The sequence below is a fragment of the Equus quagga genome, chromosome 4, assembly GCF_021613505.1.
Source record: "Equus quagga isolate Etosha38 chromosome 4, UCLA_HA_Equagga_1.0, whole genome shotgun sequence".
Lineage (NCBI taxonomy): Eukaryota > Metazoa > Chordata > Mammalia > Perissodactyla > Equidae > Equus > Equus quagga.
Genome location: NC_060270.1, coordinates 34,001,078 through 34,023,930, shown reverse-complemented (window position 1 = coordinate 34,023,930; position 22,853 = coordinate 34,001,078). Strand labels below are relative to the sequence as shown.

General features: G+C 37.4%; 1 protein-coding gene across 7 annotated transcripts in view; it reads left to right on the top strand.

Annotated features, from left to right (window-relative positions):
* The window catches only part of LPP (LIM domain containing preferred translocation partner in lipoma), a 653,489-nt gene that overhangs the window by 149,379 nt on the left and 481,257 nt on the right, over nt 1–22,853 (top strand). The window contains exon 4 of one of the 7 annotated variants that reach the window (XM_046658566.1): nt 15,453–15,581. The exons of the other annotated variants lie outside the window; for them this stretch is intronic. The gene's annotated coding sequence lies outside the window, so the exon portion shown is untranslated. The remainder of the gene's footprint in view (nt 1–15,452; nt 15,582–22,853) is intronic. 7 annotated transcript variants of the gene reach the window in all.

The following is a 22,853-nucleotide window of genomic DNA, read 5'->3' as shown; positions in this document are numbered from 1 at the left end:
ATTATTATTTCAGGAACAGTCCTTATAGTAGTAGGAGCTAACATTTATTGAACATATGTTCCTTGCCAGGCCTTGGGCAAGGTGCCTTATATATGCTATCTTATTTAATTTTCACAGCAACCTGTTGAGATGTAAATTTTAGCTTTCTGTTTCATAGCAATGGAAACTGAGACACTGCAAGAATAAACTTCCAAAAAGTCAAAGCTATTTAAATAGCTACATTAGGCTTCCAAACCTGATATCTTCGTCATTCTCATTCCAATATGCCGTATTAAATTGCAGAGTTGGAAAGTTTCAGGCCTTCTAGCCAGCTTCCTTCCTCTGGATTTGAAGGTCTCACTGATGCATTGTTGTCTAACCTTCCTTTAGAGAAAACTAAAAATTATTTGAATGAAGCAGCACAAAAGTATATCACAAAATTAAAAAGTTACAAAAAGACTTATAATGAAAAATAAATCTTTCTCCTATCAATGTCTCATCTTTCTACTTTTCCTACCCAGAGGCAAAAACTTGTATCAGTTCCTTATATCCTCTTTTAGAAATAAACTGGGTATACACAAGCATATGTATGTATTTATATTCCTTTATATTCCAGCATATAAAGAGTATTTACACAAAAGGGAGCATACTACACACATTATTTTGCATCTTACTTTTTTCGTATAATCATATATCTAGATGATCATTTCTGTATCAGCATCTTATGTCTGGTATCTTGTAGTTATAACTTGCATTTCGTTTGTTAGTGACTTTGGACATCAATTTAGATAGGCTATATCCATTTGTATTTTCTTTTTGTGACTACCCTCTGCCTCCTTTTCTGTTGGATTCTTGGACTTTTGCTTATTGATTTACTACAGTTAAAAAAAATTAACCCTTAGTCTGTGATAGTAGGAGCAATACCCCATCATTTTGCATTTGTCTTTTTAACTTGCAGATCAAGAAAAAAATTTTTTATGTAGTCAATTCAATCTTTCGGTTTTATGGTTTTTGGGTTTCGTGTAACACTTAGAAATGCCTTCTCCACTTTGTGATGTTTTTTTAAAAAAATCTTCCAATTTTCCTTCTAGTTATTTCGTCTGGGTCTCTCTCTCTCTTTCGCTCTCTCTTTCTCTTTATCTCTGTTTCTGTCTCACATCACTGATCCATTGAAATTATATTTTGGCAAAAGATGTGAGGTAGGAATCCATTTTGATATTTTTCCAGAACCAACTGTCCAGACACTATTTATTGAATAGTCTACCTTTTCCACACTGATTTGAAAAGATAGCTTTATTGTCTATTAAATTTCTTAATGCTTAATTACTTACATACTTAATGCTTAGGAATTTACGTCATTTTGGGAACCTGCTGTTCCATTCATCTGCAACGTCATGCACCATTATCGTGCTTTCAATTATTGTAGCTGTATAATGTATCCCATTATCTGATGGGGCTACTCCACTCTCATTAGTTCCTCTTTTTCTGAATTTTTCTGTCTTTTAGCACTTGTTTATTTTTCCATGAACTTTGGAATGAACTTGTCCAGCTCTAAAAATAATGTTCTGTTGATATTTTTACGGTGATTACTCTAAATTTATTCATTAATATTATACATTATGCATTGTAAAGACGTTATTTCTTTTTCTTAACACTATGCCTTTCCATTTGTTAAAGTCTTCTCTTACGTCCGCAGGAGCATTTAAATTTTTCTTCCGGTAGACCGTGCGTGCTTCTTAGAGGTTTATTTTCCTAGGTATTTTGTGCTTGCTCTCGTTAATGGAATTATTTCTTATATTATACCATCTAACTAGTTGAACGTGTGTGTGTAGCCTCTTGATTTCAGTATATTCATTTTCTACCCAGCCACTTAACTCAATTCTCTCATTATTTGAATAATTTTTAGATGGATTTCTTTGAGTTTCTAGTTAAGTAATCATATCATCTGCCAATAACTATCACTTTTTTCTTTTTAATTTTTATAACTCTCACAGCTTTCTTCTAATTATATTGTCTCCTACCTCCAGAAGAGTAAATATTAAATAGCTGAGTGAGCATCCTCCTCTTTTTCCTGACTTTAGTGGGGATGCTTATAATGTTCCCTGTGAATTGTGATGTTAAGTTTTGGTTGGAGAAATATATTGTCTTAAAAACTATCCATCCCTACTCTGAGAGTGTTTTCTTATTTTTATTTTTTGAAATAGAGGGTGGTTGTTAAATGCTTATCTAATGCCTTTTTAGAAATTATGGAAACAATCGTACATTGTCTCCTTTTCTCTTTTCTAAGAAAATATCTTACATTTTTCTCTTTTGTCCTGTAAGTTTGGTGATATATATAAATACATTATTCAAACAAGAAATCATGCTAGTGTTCTTGGAATAATATCCGCTTGGTCATAGTTTGTGCATTATTTTTTTAGTGTCATTGGGATCTAGACACCAGTAATTTATTAACAAGTTTTGCATCAATTTTCACAATTTTCACAAGTGAGATTATTTGAAAGTTATGTATGTGTGTGTATTAGCATTGTCTGTGTTATGCTTCAATCATTGTAAAAATAATTTGGAAGCCTTTCTTTTTCTTTGTTTCTTTTTGAAATAGTTTGAATAGCATTTATATCATCTATTTCTTAAAAATGTGATAGAATTCCCCTGTGAAACTGCCTTGACTTGGTGCCTTTTTGGTGGGGGGAAGTGTTTATTCTTTAACAATTTTTTCTTTCTTTTATACTAATTGGACTAATTTGCTTTTATATCTCTTCTATGGCTACTTTTGTTAATTGTCTTTTAGGAAAGTCACCTATTTCAAATTGATCTGCATGAAGTTAAATAATTTATTATAATTATATTCATTTAATCTGTGTTTATGGTTATTTCCAGATTATTATTTAAAGTTTTGTGCTTTATTTATCTATCCCTCCTTTTGATTAGTCAAAATTTTATTTATTATTTATTCAAAAAAACAGTTCTTGCATGTATTTTTTAGCTCTACCATTCTTTATTTTCTTATTAAAATCTTCAATAATACATTTTTTTCTTTCCCTAGAATTATTTTGTTTTTCTAGTTGTTTGAGCTTGACTCTCAATTCACATATTTTCATTTCTGCTTTTTTATTAATACAGATAAAGGTATATATTTTCCTGTAAGGATTGCTTTAGCTGTACGCCACACATTTTGTTAAGTAGTATATTTGATTTAGTTATTTGACTATGTACAGTTTTTTAGAAATGCCAAATCCAGTTATAATGTAAGCCTCATGGAGATAGAAATCTCATCTGTTTATTCATTTCGAGCCTACCATAGTGCTTATCACATAGCAGGTGCTTGAGAAATATTTTTGTATGAATAAATAAAGCCCTATGAAATAATTATGGGGTTTGTGGCAGGTTCCCATCTGTTACTCTGGTTCCTTTCTGCCATCTTTGGACATTCTCTCTAGGTATCTACTAATGTGGAGGCATAAAAAAATATTAGACATGCTTCATATTACGTTTTCAGAGTATGTTATTAATAGATTTATTTTTAAAGTCTACCAATACAATTTCCCTCAAATCAAGTAAACCTGGTTAAAAAGACTTTTGTAAAGATTAGCTCAGAGGAAACACATTTGGTTAGAACCAGAATGTTAGAGCTGACGAGTTATTAGAGATCATGCCCATGATTTTTGTGTGCCTGGACCCTTTGTTCCAGCTAAATCTTGCAGAGAGGTCCAGGTCCAGAGTGTAAAATGATAAAACAGGCCTGCTGTAGTGGGGGGAGGGTGCAGAGCCAGGGGAAGCCCAAACCCTGCTGTGGGCTGTCTTCCCTCCTGACGTCCTCCCATGTCTCATGTGAAAACCAAGAGTGATAGTTCAGAAACTTTCAATGTTCGGATGAGAAGGAAAACAAAAATGCAAAGAAGGCAAATGATTCATTCAAAGTTACTCAGTGAATTAGAGGCTTAACGTGGGAATACAACTCCGGCCTTCTGTCTTTGCATCTAGTGGTATTTCCAGGCTCCCGGGAAGCCTCCTGTACCTTGCTCCAGTGTGCATTTTTTGATGGACCTGATATTTGATCGCCTCCCTCGGCAGGCCCAACAATCTTTGCTAAGGCACAGACTGCATATTTGCTAATCCCTGAGGGGAAAGCTGTGATTCAGGCTCTGAGGTCTAAGAATTGCAGACTTAGTTTCTAGTCTCTTGGTGAAACTGCTAATCTCGGTGCCAATGGTGTTTCTGCTACACGGACACCTGCCTACACAGCATGATTAGAAATTATAATGATGATGACGATGAGTCTTCCAGGACACCCACGTTCTTTGCAAGATATTTCTGCTAATCGTCTCTACCAGAATCAGTTGGAAAACTTTTTTTTTCCTTTGAGTTTTTTTTTCCCCCTTTCTAAGTCAACTGAAAATGCTGGTCTAATTCTGGTGTAGGTTAAAGATTTGTCCTCAGCATTACTGGTGTGTCATTTTTTGTGCAGGGGATCCTAGAATCTTGGGAGCATGGGGTAAATGGAAAGCACACAGGGCCAGGTCTGAGGAGTTTGGGTTCAAGTTCCAGTGGTGCCAAAAATTTCCTGTGAGCCCTTGGTAGAGGTTACTTTCCATCTCTGCAACGTTGCTTTCCCTTCTGTTAAATGGACATCTAATTCTGTTGTACTTAATTCACTAGAGGGGTGGGAATCAAATGATTAATGAGTAAGGAAATACTTCATTAATTCTACACTATAACTTGAGAGGGTTTTTATTGAAGTTATTGTTGCTATCTTAGTCTGTTAAGGCTCTATTTAGTGTAGTACAATCAAAGAGTGTAGCTGTGAGGGCTGGGTAGGCAGATTGTTATATTAATCCAACATTGGGATGGGTCAGGGCAGATAAAGGACCAAATAATGCCTGAAATGTTGTAGTATACGGGCTCTGCCTTGAACTTGGAAAAAATGTTGCCATGACGGATGGCACAGAGGGAAAAAAGCGAGGATCTCAGGAACTAGAAGTCTCAATGGAGAAGTAAAAATAAAACTTAGAGGTGAGAGAATAGGAAGCTAAAGTCAGGGTGTGTAATAGTGGAGTAATGGTCTAGAGGTGACAAGAGACAATTAGAAAAACACCAGCAATGGCTTTGGACCTTGTGTATCTGGAGTGTAGGAGGACAGGCAGACACAAATAGAGAGGCTACAGAGAGAAAACAGCATCCTCAGAGAAGAGCCGGCTCCAAGAAAGCCCTCCAAATGCCCTCCAAGGAGGGTAGGAGTGCTTCCAAAGCTCCATGGGGTCAGGAAGAGTCTTATCTTTATTTGTGCTTTGTTCACAGTACTTGCCTTTTTTTAAAATTGTTCTGGGCCTTGCTTTTTAATTTAAGGTCTGAGTATCGGAAGGACTGGTTGGGGAGGGGTTCTGATAGGGAAGAGCTGAGTTGGTTTATTCCATTTCTCTTTTTAATTCACTGTTTCCTCATCCAAAAAGTGTTGGGCTCCATGACTTGGTTTCTATAACTCTCACTACCTTTGTTGAAGGAAAAACAGTTTTCTAAAACTAGGACGAAAACTCAGTGAATATGTTGATATTTTTGTTAATGGTGCTTAGGGTTCGGGAAGGAGTAAAATGTTTCCAAAAGTCCTTTTCCTTTAGCAGAGGAGTTCAGCTTGTACACTGGGCTCAGATAATTTTAGTTTTTATTCTTTATGTATGTATGTATGTATGTATGTATGTATCTATCTCTATCTCTATCTCTCCAAACATCCATCCATCCATCCCTCCATCCATCCATCCATCTTTCTGCCCACCTAGCTTACCTGCTTATTTATGGAAGATGGTAGAATTTGATTTCTCTTATTCTTTAGTCTTTGGTTGATTTGGTTAATCAAGTAAACTGAGTTGAAGAAAAACTGACTTCTGAAAGAAAAACTTGAAAAAAAAAGGTATCATGATTCTTTGCAAAGCATTTTTTCCAGGCTAGATTATATAATTTCCCAGACACTTGTGATGGGACTAAGAAGTGTGCACAAACTGAATCTCTGAAAGCCCTGTGAAGGTGTTGGCTAAGCTTTTTTCCTTCTTAGCGTAGAAGGAGACAGACTTTTTTTCAGTAAAACAAAGATGGTATAATCTTTGAAACCTAAGGTGATTCTCTCTATAATGTCAGTCCAAATATAAAATAAAAATTTTCAACAATTAGCAAAAATATGAATTTTTCAATTACCAATTTCTTTTTTGGCAAAGTTGGCCTTTCTCATTCTACTCCTTTATTCATTTATTTATAATTTTTAAAAAATCAGCTAATTTCTAGCTTCCAGTGAGCCTTTTACCTAATCAAATGCATTGGAAATGCTTTTTAATTTATTATGAGAACAACAAAAAGTGAGAAGTCACTTTATGTAATGTCTTTTCTTGTAGTTCGGTGTTGTCAGCTCTTTTCCTGATTGAGTTTTGGTTTGGCTGGAAGCAGACTGAGGGTTTTCATCTCCCAGTACTGTTTAGCTGTTGTTGCTGGTGAGTTACAAAAATAGAAGCAGCTTCCGTAATACTGTTCACCTAACTTCCTCTAATGTTCATATTTTACGTTTTTCAAAGCTAAGAAATTATCATTATTCAACATGAGTAATTAAAATATGGATTTTATTTGGGTTTCCCCAGTTTTTCCAATAATGCTTTTCGTCTTTTCCACAATCCGATTCAAGGTACTACTCTGCGTTTCGTCATCATGTCTTCTTAGTCTCCTGTCTGTAACTGTTTCTCAGACTTTCCTCGTTTTTCATGACCTTGACACTTTTTAAGTGTATGAGGCAGATATTTTGTAGAATGTCCCTCAATTTGAATTTATCTGATATTTTCTCATGATTAGACTGGGATTGTGGATATTTGGGAAGACCACCATAGACGTGAAGCCCTTCTCTTGGCTTCCTGTCAGGGAGTACATGATATCAACATCACCTGTTATTGGGATGTTAACATTGCTGCCGATCAGTTTTGTTTTATTGTTTTAACTAAAGACCAGTTGTCTGGGACTATTGACACTGTGATGCCTTTACAAATTAGCAGTGACAGTCACTGACAAGTCTTCAAACTGCTAGCTTCATTCTAATGGAAGGCCAAAACTCCCAAAGCGGGTGGCTTCCAAAGCTCAATTAGAAAATGTGGTTTGGACCTGAGGCCCATGTTGGGGCTTGCTACAGTTTCTCCTCCAGTCCCAACCCTGGGCCTGCTTGAGGGGAAAGTTGAGCGACCATGTTGGTTTTGTGTATTCCTACCCAGTGAACCATACAGGGATTGGGGCCCACCTCAGAAACCAAATCTCCAACAGAAAGGAGAACATTAGGGAAAGCAGGAGGGAGCGAGAGACGGATTCCGCCCATTCTTCCAGATGATTCTGAAGATGATCCTTCCCCTTGATTAATACGGCTTAAAGGATGTCAGCCATTATCATCCCCCCTCCTATCCTGGAGGACCAAGTGATGGAAGGAGAGCTCTTTGTCATTTGACAAGGGAACAGAATGTTCCATATCCATGGGCAAAACCAGAAGGTGTGAAAGGTGAAGAGTTTCTTTCCTCTTTTTTTTGGGTAGCTTCTTGCATTAATGCATTGCAGGTTTCCTGAATTTTTACTTACCCTGTGTTATTTTCAGAGGATGCACAGTGAGGTTGGGAAGCAAAAGCACTGATGGCTAGAGTTGGAAAATGAACCTTGATTCAAGCCAAAACAGATATGAGGGTAGATCTCACGTCCTGTATGTGATGATATCAGTATCCTAATGGGTAGAGTGGCTAAGTTGCCATTTTGTTTGTGGTAATCCTTCTCCTATTTGATTTTCCTCATCTTCACATATGGGACGGAGCCATTTTTCCTCTCCAGCATTTGCTGTCACTGTGTCCTGCAGTCTCTTGGTCTTGAGTATAGGATTGAGAGAAGTATTTTAGGATATTGGGTGGGTTGGGTCAGCCTTTGGGTGTCCATGTATCTTGACAACTATTGTAAAACTTAGCGCCTTTCTCCAACAAACGTTTCACTCTGTTCACTTACTAGAAGTGAATGTTTGGGAGAGATTAGAGATGTGCTGTCCAATATGATAGCCACTAGCCACATGTGGCCATTGAACATTTGAAGTAGGGCTAGTGCCACATGTCTAAAGGATAATATTTTGCATATATTTGTAAACCAAATTTCTTTTTACTATTCTTTATAAATGTGTTGACTAGAAAATTTAAAATTGCATATGTGGCTCAACTTATTTTTTTATTGGTCAGTGGTTAGAGCCTGAGAAGAATATGAAGCACAGTAAATTGACCTTGTGTTCTCCTCTGAGTTCTAATAATGTTGGCATTAAAGGGAAAAGCTTCAACAGTCATAATTTTCATTAAAAAAAGTCTGATTCAGGAGAGTTGGCTCATTTTAGATTATTGCTTGGACTGGAGAAGAATCTGACATTTGGTATTTTCATAATTGAGAACATAACTTGCTGACTTAAAAAAAAATCACAACATTTTGTGCTTGGCCTTAGGTACCAGACTTTGAGCTCTTTGAAAATAGGGATTGTGTCCTTTTCTCTTTCTACCATTTTTCCCCCCAAAACCACACACTAACTAGCACATAGAAGGTGGTTAACTGGCATGTGTTGAGAAACAAAATCACTTTTAAAAAAGAGAAAACCTTGTGAAGCTACCCTATATTTATGGTTGGAAGAGAGAAATATCCACCTTTATAAGTCAACCCTTGTTTTAAAGTCAGCCACCAAAAGTAAAGAACATTGATCCCAGTGTTTATTTACTTCTTGATTTAGTTATTCCCATCAGGTGTCCCTGTCAGCTTTGCTTATGATAAAGAATCTTTTCAAAATGCTTGACCTCACCACCCCTCTGGGTAATGGGAGACAGAAAAGGATGCTGCTTACACATATTAATCCTCACCTTGTTCAGATACCATGTCTAAGGGCCTGAAGACTTTATTGTTCCTATTTTTGCCTTTGTTTGATCCTTTCCAGCATCTATGTATACTATAGAGGAGTAGGAATAGTAATGAAAGATGAGTTTAATCTTGGACTATATTAACTTTTCATTTGGTTTTTTAATTTTATTCTACTTCGTAATGAGCCAGAGCTTCTGTGAACACTTGACTTATAGGCCCTCGGTCTTCCATTATGTCCACTCCTCTGATTCTTCCTTCTTCAGTACAGCCCTGGGGCTGGGGAGGAAGGAGGGTTTGTGTGATGTTGTTATTTGGTCAGAGCCCTGTGCTCGGAAATTCAAGAGCCTCAGTGATTCCATAGCAGGCATGGTGCAGACTCTGAGTGATCCCTGAATCCAGATATAGTCAAGAACTTATTGCCTTGGTCAGAGGCAAGCCTTAGAGAATCTACAATGGCTCTGTTGTTCACTATTCCTAGAAAAGGCCCCTTGGAAGAGACCTTTTGGTTATGTATAGCCTTATTTCTAAGAAATATTTGAAGCTTTGATTCTTCTGCAGAACAGAATGGAAGATTGTGGATTCTCTTGGGAGTGTGTATAGGGCGGCTATAATGAGTGGAGAAAGTATTGGCTTTGGAGTCAGAAGACCTATGTTTACTTCTTGGCTCTACCATTTTCTAGTTGTTGAACTCTAGACAAATAACGTATCATCTCTGAGCGTTAATTTCTCTATCTGTCCAAATTGGACAATATCTACTTCACAAGGTTGTCATATGTTAATGTATGTGGAGTACCTGTTAGGGTCCAATACTTAGGCTTTGTAAACACTAAATGAATTGGTTTTCTCACACATCTTATGATTTTGCTGGTGATAGACCAATCGTCATCTTGTGTCTTCATTTTGGAGGTGGGGAGGATGGCATTGGTGTGATTGTGTGGTAAAATCCACTTTAATTCTAGCTGTGAGAAAAAGAGCAGGGAAAATGTGGTAAACAATTGCTTCTAAAAAGCTCGGACTAAAAGCACTTGATGGATTTGTGCTGGCTTCCCGGTAGACTCATCTCTCTACTGCCCGCATAGCACAATTAATAGTTATTACTCAAGAAGGAACAAATAAAAAAAAAGAGAGCAGGCATAAAAACATCCTTTCATCTTCCTGAAGACGGTCCCCTTTGTCAGGTCTGTGGAGCCATACCTGTGAATCATCCTGGGAAAGCACAGTGTGGGTGACTAGAAGGAAGATCTTGTGGTTCATTTCTTACCCACTTCCTGGGCTGGGGAAATGTCTAAGCTCATCTTTCTTATCTACTGATGCCTTGTCAATATCCACTACCGTTCACCATGCATCTTCACAAAGGAGGGCCTCTTTCTCACATCCTCACTCCAAATGCATCACTGTGTAGAGAGCTGGTTACTCTCTGGGCAGAAAAAGTTGTAAAGCAAAAGCACAATAAAGTTGAGAGGCTGAGCATAGGGCTGTGGAAAAGCATTGCAGTAGGAGTATAGAGACGTGAGTCTGAGCATGAGCACAGAAACGCTCAGTCCATGTTTATTTTGTGAGGGTATGAAGTGAGTCATAGTCCTGCTACAGGCTGGCCACTTAACCTTGGGTATTTCACTTCTATGCTACTAGGGTCCACGGATTAAGTTTTGCCACTTGCCCTCTTGAAGCTTAGTCAGAGTAGAGGAAAACCCTGACTTTGAGGATGAATGTCCCAATTAGGCATCTAATTTTTCTATAGATTCAACTTCTTGGGCAGAATGGAGGTGAAGGTCATGGATTTTAGGGTCTATTCCTGTGTTTGAATCCAGCTGTAGCAGGAGTGATTCTGGACAAGCTATATATGTCTCCCAGGTTGAGTTTTGTCATCTGTGAAATAGGAACAGGGTTGTTGTCAGAACTGCAGATAGTACATGTTATAATGTGCCTGGCACAGAATAAACTGTCAATATACAAATAATAAATAATAATAAACAAATATACCAATCTCAAATGATTGTTATTGTTATTATTATTACCTGTAACCACAATCATTTTCCCTGGCCCTATCTTATAGGGATAGACTGTGGCTATAGGAAATGTTAGTTGTGAAAGTGCTTTGCATTAATAGATAAAAACTATCTATATATTGAACAATGCCATTAAAGAAAGCTCGGAATCAATTTCACCATCTTCTTCTTTATTTTTACTCATGGATTATTTGTCCTCAAGTCTTAGATAGTTTCTTTCTTGCTACATCTCTTGGATTTTTCCCCTTTTCTCTATGTCACCTATTATTACCCTCTGCCAGGCTCTCATGGCCTCCTGCTCTATAGGTGTTCCTGTCTCCAGACTCTCCTCGAGCCCTAGTTCTCAAAGTGTGGTTCATGGAGCAGCAGCATCACCATCAAACCTCACAGCTTGCTGGAAATTCAGCATCTCAAGCCCCACCCAGAGCTACTGAATCATGGGGCATATTCCTCACTGTTTGTAGAGCCTACATCCAACTCATTTTGCTACCACTCTTGCTCAGAGTACCTGCGTGGCTAGTGCATGTTTGCTCTGTCTCCAGAATATTTCCTGATTCTGATTGCTTTCACTCTCTCTTTTGCAAGTTGAGAGGGTAAGCATGGAGCCATGGAAAAGCACTGGGGTAGGAGAATAGTGACTCAATCCAAGTCATCATCCATTACCTTGGCTTGGCAATGGAGTCTCTGAAACAGTCTCTGTGCTTTTATGCTTTCCCTTTGTCACTCTTCATACCGCACAGAGAGATCTTCTAGAATTGTTAATTGGATCGTATCAACTCCACAACCGCCCCCTCCTGCCCCCCGCCTCCCCTTAAACCATACAGTGGTTTCCAAGTATCTAGAAACATTCGAAAAACCTTTCTGTGGCCTGCAAGGCCCTGTGAGGTGGGCTCTGTCTTCTCCTTTACCTCCCACTCTCAACCACTTCACTCAGTAAGCTACAGACACACTGGCCTTCCTTTTGCCCGTGTATAAGCCAAGTTTGTTCCCACCCTACCTTTCTCTGATTCTGTATGTGGCTGGCTTGGAGCCATCATTCAAGGCTCAGTACTAATGTCATCTCCTCAGAGAGATCTTCGTTTATCTCTAGCTAAAGTAGCACACCTTTCCCCTCCCCACGGCTTTCTCCCATTATCTTGTTTTATATTCTACATAGCCAGTAGTCATTGTTCTCTGAAAATAGGGTTGTATGTCTTTGTCTTCTTTATGTTCATTGCAAACTGTTTTGGTGAAAGATATCTTAGTTATAATAATAATGATGAAGATTTGCTGAGTGCTTACTGTATGCTAGGCAGTAAGCTCTGATGGGTCAGTTCATTTGGATGATTTCATTCTTTTTAATGGATTATTTATTTGTATTTTTTTCTTTCTCTTGTCTTAGAATGTCAGTTCCCTAAAAGTGGGACCAAATCTGGTGGTTGCCACTCTATTCCCAGCCTGTAGAAGGTTGCCTGACCTAGGAGAAGTGCTCAGAAAATGGTTGGTTAGGGAATGAATGAGTCCCAGAAGGTTGTCATTTGAGAACAAGTCCACGTGGAAGAAAAGAAGAGAGAGTCTGTCTCACCCTCTATTCCAGATATGTTCCAGGAGGAAATTAACCTTAGGTTCATCTTTATCTTTAGCTAAGACAGGAAGCAAGAACCTCCAGGAGAGAGGTTCTTGAGTAGTACCTTAACGAGAACAAGTTTTTTCTAAAGCCTTATTAAGTTTGGCATTTGGCGTGGCTGGAAATACAAGGCCTTCCGACTTTTACATTGTTTGTGCGCACGTTCTCGATGTGCGCATGTGAACCTTTGATTATTATGGACTCAAGTCGGCAGTAACCATGGTGAGTAGACCTATCACACAGCATTTTTCTGAGTCAGTTTAAAATGCTGACAATTAAATATACCGTACTCTTTTAAGCGATCCATCAGTCTCCCTTGTTGTCATGGTGACCGGAGTATATTTAGAATTGTGACAAGTACACTGAGTTCAATTGCACTTTTGCCAAAACATAGTTTTGCAGCTAAAATTGAATTTCCTGATTGAAGATCCAAGTGCTGTTAAGGGGGCATGATCATTTCTATACATTATTCTGGAAGCATAGCTTACATCATTCTATTAAATCAGCAGTTAAAGTCTTATCAGGCTAGTAAGATATTGATATTTGAAGTGGTTGTACTTAGAGTTGATGAAATAAAGTGAAATAAAGGTGGCACCATGTTTTCTCCTTTAAAAATGAACCTGGCCCCACCAATATAACTAGTTTAATGATTATCTCCTTTATATAAAGAAATTATAAAGAAATTATAGATAAGTGTGCATGTGTCCGTTCCTCCAGATATTTTTAATTTGAAGAAATTTATCAAGGACCTACTCTCTCCTACTTGTAATCTATTCTTAGCAATATGAGGGCATCCTTTTTTCTTTTGGTCTGACCTCAGATTGACAAGCATCTTTACTTTTACCCAACCTCATTCCTTCTGGGTTTCTAATGAAGTGGAGTAAAGAGATAAAATGAATATGACTTTTTGCCTGAAGAAAGGAAAAGTCAAAGTCTTCTCTCTTGTCTAACTGGGAACTTGGTTTGACTCCTCACTCCCCTGTTGTCTTTGTCCTGTCAACACAGTGATGAGAGTGATGTTGAATATGAACTGCTTGCTCGTTTGACCTTGGAAAGTTTAGGAATTTATGCAGTGGCTGGGTCGCTATTACAACCCTGATTTCATTCATTCCTGACCAAAAACAGATTCTCTGCTCTTGAGGTGAGAAACAAGGACTCCTGGAAACTTTTGCTTCTCTGCTTTCATGGAACTGAATGCTTCAGCAACTGGGGTGGATTCTGAGTCCCTGATAGTCTATGGTTAAACTCTTTATATCTTTCATGTACGTTACAAACAGTCTGTTCTGGTAAGAGACATTCTAGTTATAATAACAATGGGTAAGATTTACTGAGTTGTTACTATATGCTAGGCACTGTGTATAGTAAGCTCTTTAATGCATCATTTCATTGGAGGTACACGTGAAATAGGTCCTATTGTCATTCTTATTTTACATTTAAGAGACAAGTTTAGAGAGATTTTGTATCTTGACCAGGAGTATACCTCGAGTAATAGTGGAGTCTGGATTCTGATCCAGGTGTCCTGAGTGCCCCATAGAAGGCACACAATGAATATTTGTTAGTGATGAATGGCTACTCCGTGATGAAGTCATACAGATGTTTCAGTGTTTCCAGATGCTCACTGAAGTGGCAGCTACATAAAAGTGAACAGATAGCTGGATCTGAAAGTCGAGCTGAGCCACTCTGTATCTTCCCTCATGATTGAGAACCAAAGGAGATGAGTACTGAGCAGGCAGGGAGCATGCAGAAATGCCATCTAGGCCAGGGATGTGGTGTCAGGACCCCCTTACACTCTTCCACGTGAGTTTTTGTTTATGTGAGTTGTAGCTCATAACATTCATCATATTAGAAATTAAAACAGAAATAAAAAAGATATTTTAAAGAAAAATATCTGTGTGAAAATAAGTACATGTTCCTAAACAAAGAAACTAGTGAGGAAAGTGGCAACTGAATTTTTACTTCTGCATTTAATTTGTCGTGATATGTGTTTTGACTAAAGTTTATGAAGAAAATATAGATAAGATTTATAGGAAGGATGGGAAAAGGAAGTAAAAAGGAGGCAATTGTGACTTTTCTTCTTTGATAGTACACCAAAACTTGACAAGTAGTAGTTCCCTAAAGTTTAGTTACAAAATGTAATCTGAAATTATATCAATAAACTTTTGTATACTCTGTTATATTAAAATCTATTGGTCTAATTTTCACTTTGAGTTGATAATCATCTATGATTGTGTAACATCACACATTGGGCATTTGGAAAATATTGGTTCACCAAGTTATGTGTATCTTCCAAATGTTGACATGTTTCATTCTATAACATAAAAAGACCACATTCATTAATATCATCACTGCTTTGATCAAAAAAGTATTTTAAATATTAGGAAGATGTCAAGTGTACAATAGTAGATGCAAGATTTTCAGAATTCGAATATTCACTTTAAAACTTGTGTTTTATCCTTAGCAATGATTATGGTTAGTTGTTTTCCTTGGAATGATAGGTTCTCTTGGTTTATTTTTGAGAAAATGTCTGGCATGACCCAGTCTGAATGGCCACAGCTTGTCAATCATTCTTTCCAATAAAAACAGTGTCCCATGCAAAGAGCTGCTAGTTCAGCTCTCAATTCAAACAATCAACAAGTGTATTTCCTGGGACAATCATTGTAGCCTGGGATTCAGCAGAAGTGCTTCATGCATACTTCCTATTTCGTCACATGGAATATTTAAAAGGTCTTTACTCAAGGATGAGCTTTAATAAAATTAATAATTTTTAATTAATAATTTTTAATGCATTAAGGACAGGCTTAAGTGAAACTAGTCCCCCTTCCTCCCTTTACTGTGGGTGCCTAGTTTGGTACCACTGCCTTGATTTTTGTTGAAACTTCAGCCATTTTTATCCACCATTGCTTTTGCACCTTTGGTGCAAATGTCAACACAGTGAAAAAGCTTTATCACATCTTAGTATTATGAACTTGCAGACCCCTGAATAGGTCTGGAGGACCTGCTACCTGTTTGTGGACTGCATATTGAGAGCCGCTGAACTAATCCAGTCCTTTGACCTTATGGGCGAGGAGAGCTGGAAGAGACCTCTCAAGACAACAGCACTAGTAAGTGGTGGAGCTAGGACAAGGACCCAACTGTTAGTGCATTGCTCTTTTTTTTTCTTTTGAGTTCCCGTTTTGGTTTCAGGAGTTTTAAGGTAGATGTTTCTGGACTTCTTTCATAAACATAGTGATGCCAAATATATGTACAGTTATTGAAGGAATTTGGGAAGATTTCTATATCTTTTGCGTATTAAGCCATTTGCATATTTTCACCACTGCTCGCTCTTCTGCTTTTCAATAGTAACCGCTGCTGCCCCTTTAAACAGAAGTTTGTCTTTGCCAAGACTGAGAGAGAACTTGAAGGAGTAGTTGACTACTTGTTCATTTTCTGGTTTAGAATTCCAGCTTTGTGGGGAAAAAAGAATCAGTGAATCTGAGTTGAAGGAACCACTTCTTTCTTCACCTAGATTAGTTAAGTCACAGGAAGGGAAATTGTGCACACAACTATTATCTTTATATCACTGCAAACTATCTCACTGGGCACCTGCTCTCCCACCTGCCTATTCTTTAGTAAACCTTCTCTCTCTCTCTCTCTCTTTTCTTTCCTGCAGGAAGGAGGTTGTCCAATAAAAATTACTCTTAACTTAGCTTTTGCTTATGCTAATATTTTATGTGATCTATTTTCTTCAATAAAAACTGGCCAGGCTGTGAAATTGTAATGAAGAATGCTGAGAAAGGCTACAGAACCAGACCCAGATATTATGTTTTCTCTTGAATACCTCCTTCCTGTTTTAGAGTAGCTTTTTTTTGGGGGGGGGGTGGGTCTTGAGAGAGGTTGCCGTGTATGGAAATGAGTAAATTTGGCAAATCCTGAAAGTAGGCTTTCAGACTCTCAAATGAATTGTTATCTCATTTTCAAATAAATTGGATGTTCTTTTGCAAGATCTCACTTTTTCCTATTTCTCATCCAACATTTGACTGCTTTCCCTCACCTGTGAGCTTTTTGAATTAAACTCTGTTTTCTAACATTCTTCTGATTCTTTCTCCATGTCTCTCTCGGTTACCCAAAAGTGAGATCTGATTTGACCTTTGGTTACCCCTGTGAATTAGCTCTTCCCTAAATCTAGGCCTTTGGTGACTTCCTTTCTTTCCACAAAACTGATGTTTCCTGCCTTTAGTTACTTGCAAACCATTTAGTCTTTCTTCTTTCTTCCTTAGACTTCTAGTTATGGTTTTTCACAGCCATTTATTAGGCTCACATATTGACAGAGTCTTGTATGTAATTACTCGAAAGGAATTGTCCTGAATTAATTAATCATAGTTTAACTCAAATTTAATTTTCTGATGCTCCAAGAAAGTAACCATTCATAAGTTTTCAAAGATGGTGCACTCATATTTGTTTAAAATTTTTAGATCGTTTTGTTTAATTACATTGACAAGTGCTTTATCTTTATTTGACTAGTAATACTAAAAATTGAAATTGTATAAATGCTAAATATATTAATATATGTAAAAAAACACTAATACCTCAATTTAATCACGTACGTCTCATGATTTATTTTGTCCTTCAATAACCCAGAAAAAACTTTTTAAGTAAAATTTAACACTTGAAATGAGACATTATTTAATGAAACTATGTAGATTTTATTACAAAATTAATACAAATAGTCATTCATACGTAAACATATCATTTAAAACAGCAGTTCTGTTTTAACTCTTTAAAATGTGTTTTCTGCCTCCTTGTCTAAACTTCCTGAGCATGGAGACTGTCTTGTGCTTGGCATATTGTCGGCGCTCCATGGATGTATTGAATGAATGTTATTTTTATTCAGGGGTCACTTCTTCAAAAGGCACTCTTCAAAACTGTATTTAGAGATCTGAGCTGTTGTTTCTCTCTCGATATTGGGCAGCTAAATCTCTGAAACACAGAACTGCATTGGCCCATCTTTTAATGCAGACTCTCTCCCACTGTCAGGATGTGACACATGCTTTCCCTGACAGATGGCCATTTAGCCTCTACTTGAACACTTCCAGTTCTTTGTGAGGCAATTTGTTCTATTGCTGGACAGCTTCATGTTTAAAGTTCTCCTTTGCATTGCTCATCCATGACAGTCCTCAGATACTCAAAGGTAGCTTCAATTCCCCCATCCACCCTCTCTCCTCCTTCAGTCTTTTTCTTGCTACTTACCTCCCAGGACTTAAAAAGGTGTGGATGCTCATATTCTTTATGCTTTCTCTCTTTACACATCACTTTCTAGATTGCCATCATGCATCCAACTCTAAAGTCCTCTTTCAAGCCCACTTCTTTTGTCTGTTAGATACTAGGAACAGTATGAGTTTGTGGGTCTAAAAGCTGGGATGTAAATTCTAGTACCACAATTTACTAGCTGTGTGAACTTGATCAGATTACTTAATCTTTCTAAACATTGGTTTACTTAGTTACAAAATGGATATAATAATGACTTCTAAGAATATTTTTGAGAATTAAAGTATGTAAAATGCTTAGCTCAGTTACAGAAAAATACTGTGTTTAATAAATACTACTTTTAGCTTGAGTAACTCTTTTGTCTTGATCTATCCAATGATTTCTTTCTTTTTCTGTTTAAAACACATGATTTAGTTTTTAGAATTCATTATTTCAAGAATTTCTCCCTCCCTCTCCTTTTTCTTCTCCATTCCTTGTTTTTTTGACTTTATTTATACTTACATTCCTAAAAAAAATTCTATTATCTTTAGATTTGTTTTCCCTTTTATTTTGTAATTTTCTATCTAGAACTTAACATGACTTTCTTGACAAATACTGTTTTTCTCTACATGAATTTTCTCAACTCCTGCCTACATTTTTACTCATGTGTTCAGCCTTTATTATTCTTCCTGTGAAAAACATTTCTTCACCCCTTTAGTGGATTATTGATGACTGGGTCATTGCAGATTACTTATCTCCTCACTGAACCCCTCAGTTACTCAGTAGCTTTTAAAATCATTTAGTTGAATATTTTACTTTTTAAATTAAGTGTTCAATTAATTTCAATTCAGCCAACATTTACTAAGCCCATATGCCTTACATTGAGCTAGGTGCTACAGGAATTACATAGGATGCTTTTTTCATTTGTTCATGCATTCCTTCAATAAATATTTCTTGAGCTACCAACCAAGGACCAGAATCTTGACTTGGGGTTCAGATTCAAGAAACTGAATTAGGCAAGATTTTTCTCTTCAAGGCACACAATCGAAAAAAGTGATACGACGATGTGGTAATTTTAATGATCCAGATATGGAACCCAGCATTATGGTGGTCTTCAGAAAGGCTGTTTCACCAAACTTTCTATGTCAGGAAAAACTTCACATCAGGAGAGACACTTAAGGGTTAACTAGGGGCTCAGAGTCCACTGGAAAGATAAGACCCTACTAGAGTTTTGTTATGTCTAGTTATAAAGCCATTTTTGTGAAAATCAACCTCTAAATTCTATGTTACCCTTGGCTTCCCCACCCCCCAATTTGCATGCATGCAGGCTTTTTCATTCTTCTGTTCAATTTAAGGGCCTTAGAACCAACAGAGTAACTGAAAGATAGGTGTGATGATATCATTATAGGCTCACTTTTGGGACCTAATTACTGCATGAATACATATTTCCATATTCCAAAGTAGGAATGATTACATAAATGAAAAAAATAATCTCATGATGGTAGGACACGTTACGAAGTATTTCTCTATCCATCATTTCATTCACTTCTTATAGAACAGCTTAGTGCTTGTGAATTTCCTGACTGTCTTAAGCACTGTTACTGATAGATATTAGCACAAGAATTAGCACTGAATAATTATGTATGGAGGATTTGCAAAGAATTTTTTCTCTCTTTATTCCAAAGCAATCATGCTGCATTTTCTGATTTTATTTAGATCACAAGACCAGGTCTGCTCATAATCAGTTGTCTAGGGAAGAATCGCTTTACCACTCTTTGCCTCCAGTTTGTCAGTTGTCAAATGGGAATATTGCTACTGTTATTAACAATAACACCAATTTCACCTCACTGGATTGAGGTGAAGAGTAAAATGATTAACTGTGTGAAAGCATAATGTATGTAACTGGTCACAATTATAAATACAAAATGCACCTTTTGAGTGGCCAGATTGTCAGCTACTTTAGTCAAGGTGAGTTCAGCTTAATTAATTAATTTTTACCTGATTCTCCAAACTTCTGAGGTAGCTTCATATTTTACTCTTCTGTTTACGCAAAATGACTGTTCGCAAATGCTATATGTTCAGTAAGCACTTGTTAGTTGCATTTTTTTGAATTCCTGATCTTTTAAAAGTCCAGTGCTAGAAATTTTCAAGCTGCTTATATTTCTACTTAGGATTCCTAAAACCTCTCATTTCATTTCAAGATTATAAGTTCCATTGATAGAAACCTTATAAATATCACATGAAGAAGTTGAGCGTTACCTTTAGGCCAAAGCAATTTACTTTTTAAAAATCTGATTAATTTCAACACAATCAGCCAGGATGTCAGAAGATCTCAGTGCCTCTGATAAATGCTGACAGGTGAGGAAATTAAAATCAGGGATGGAAGCAATTAAATACTGGCAAATATTACTTTAATGAGACAACCAAGTCATTCATAAGCCATGGAATATGTTGTATTCTTGATAGGTATCTTAGCATGGCAGGTGAGAGAGTGCATTTAAAAATGTTCTTCCTACGGGATTTGATGATGGTGGTGGAGGACATTCCACGTTTGTCATCTAATGCCTTTGCCCTAATCTAACATTTCAACTGCTTTTGGGAACAGACTTGCTAATAATCATGTTTAAGATAATGACATTGTTTAATTTAAACAAATCTTAGGAAAGGTAATCCTCTCACCACTACTTCCACCACCACACAAAACTTACCAAAGGGCACAAAGTGTAGACAAAATAATTCCTAGCCTTTTCACAGTGGTTTAGGGACAACCATCCTCAAGACCTGTGAAAAGAGAAACACAAAAGTGTATATTTCATAGAACTTCTAATTCAAAAGATTTGGGAATTGTAGTGCTAACAGCAGAACCCAGGTCCTCAGTGCTCATGTGGGTGTTCTTTTCAAGATAACACCCCCTGTTCAGAAAGAACATCTGGGATCACAGGGCTAAAGAGTTACCCATTTATGGCCTTAGTGGGAGTTATATTGCCCATTTGTACTGTTGCACTTGTAAAGTATCAAGTATTAAGAGACATCTTTACATTGGTCCTAGCATTTCTGATGCCAGTGAGTTGGAATTTTTGTTCATCATGTTAGAATCATCATCTAGATGATTGCATAAAAATTGTCCTCAGGATGCTGGCCCGGTGGCATGGCGGTTAAGTTCACATGTTCCACTTTGGCAGCCCAGGGTTCTCTGGTTCAGATCCTGAGTGTGGATCTACACACCACCTGTCAAGCCACGCTGTGGCAGGCATTCCACATATAAAGTAGAGGAAGATGGGCATGCATATTAGCCCAGGGCCAGTCTTCCTCAGCAAAAAGAGGAGTACTGGCGGCAGATGTTAGCTCAGGGCTAATCTTCCTCAAAAGAAAAAAAAATTGTCCTAGGGTACAGCCGTTGATTCAAAAGATACCATGGTTTGTGAAAAACCTGTCAAAACAGGTCTCTCTGCTCTCTTCATTTCTCATGTCCTTCCAGTTTTCTTTGCTTTTTTTCCTTACTCCCTATCATTTTTCTTCCCCCTCCTCTTTTTTCTTAACTTTATTTATTCCCTCCTGTTTTTCCCAAAATTCGGTAGAAATTATCAATTATTCTGTCCTAATCCCAAGTAGGTTTGGTGAGTCTTGCTTTTGCATAGATTCTAATTAATAGGTTGAGGTTTTATAAGTTAGAGGTTGATTATGTAGGTTTCTTTATTTTTGGTTGAAATTGCTTCTGGAGATGAGAACATTTTTCTTGGGAGAGGATGGCTGGTTTGACAAAGGATGCAGACCAGCCAGGTTCTGGGTCAGCAGTCATAATACACAGAGGCAGCCAAGGATACCTGGCATCCTTACCAAGATGCTAGAGTGGGATTTGTCAGTTGTCCCAGATGTCTTAATAGGTCCAGTGGAGAACTCCATTCCATTAGGAAATACGAATTACTGAGGACACATGGCACTCAAACCATGTGAAGAGGGCTTGTGAACTTCCTAGCTAGAAGGCTTCAGCTTTTCTCCTGCATAACGTGAGACTTATTGATGAAGGCCCCTTCACAAAAATTCAGCGGTGCCGACTTCTGTTGTTTCTGTGGCTTGTGTTTCGATAGCTTGCCCAAGGATGTTGCATCTCTGAAACTTCACTGGGGAGAGCTGAGAAAGTGTTGATGGTAAACCTGCATCGAGCACTCCTTCTGCCTCAGTGTAGTAATGTGTCACCTTCTGGTTAGACCACAGATGTGAAGTCTTCTCTTTCTCCTTTCACTTGCTAGTGAAGCGAGACTTGATATTAAATGTGCTTTGGTGCCTTGACAATTGACTTTATATGATTTATGCTCATTTTCCCTTACCCTCCACATAGAGTGCTCCCAAATGGGAGGCTGCATATGAGTACGAGGGTCCTTACTGATTTTGGTATCCAGATAAAAGGTTGAATTTTTATCTGCTCCATATTAACTGTGTGATCTTGGAAGTTTGGTTTCATTATTGGTAAAATTGGGGTAATAAGGTTTCATTGGGGTTATAATGAGTATAATTTAAAATATGATGGTCATGAAATAGTTTTCAAACTATAACATATAATGTTAAGAGATGATTCATGATTTGATTTTGATGGCATGTGACAAGAATTTCTTGTAGGGTATCCTATGAACTGCACTCTTTTCTTAATCGGATTTGAGTCCTATGTGAAAATGGTGTATTATAATAAAACTTTCAGGAGTTCTTAGACTTCTTCATCAATCTAGCCATTGTATTGAAACTAATTCCCTTGTTCTTGCAGTTCCGTTGGAAGCTCCATCTCTCGGATCCTAAGGCACCATATGGGCACAAACTTTCAAGTAGCATGTGACACACCTGCAGTTCTTTCACCCAAAGCAGGATCTCTTGCTTTTGGGGGTTGAGGGGACACTGGATTTTTAAATTTTGCGGCTTTGTCTTTTGGAACAAAAGTTCTTTGTGTTGTTTGTTTAGGTGAGGCCATATGAGATTGACATACATAAATGTTGTGGTATTTTAAAACGAAGGGCATGAATCCAAGAGATGGCAATAAAAAGAAAAGCCATACTTGATGCTTATAACATCATTCTTTGATCATATAAACGTGGCTTAGAAAGAAATGGTATTGTTTTGTATACCACTGCTGTCCATATCTGTGGATATGAAATAATGGA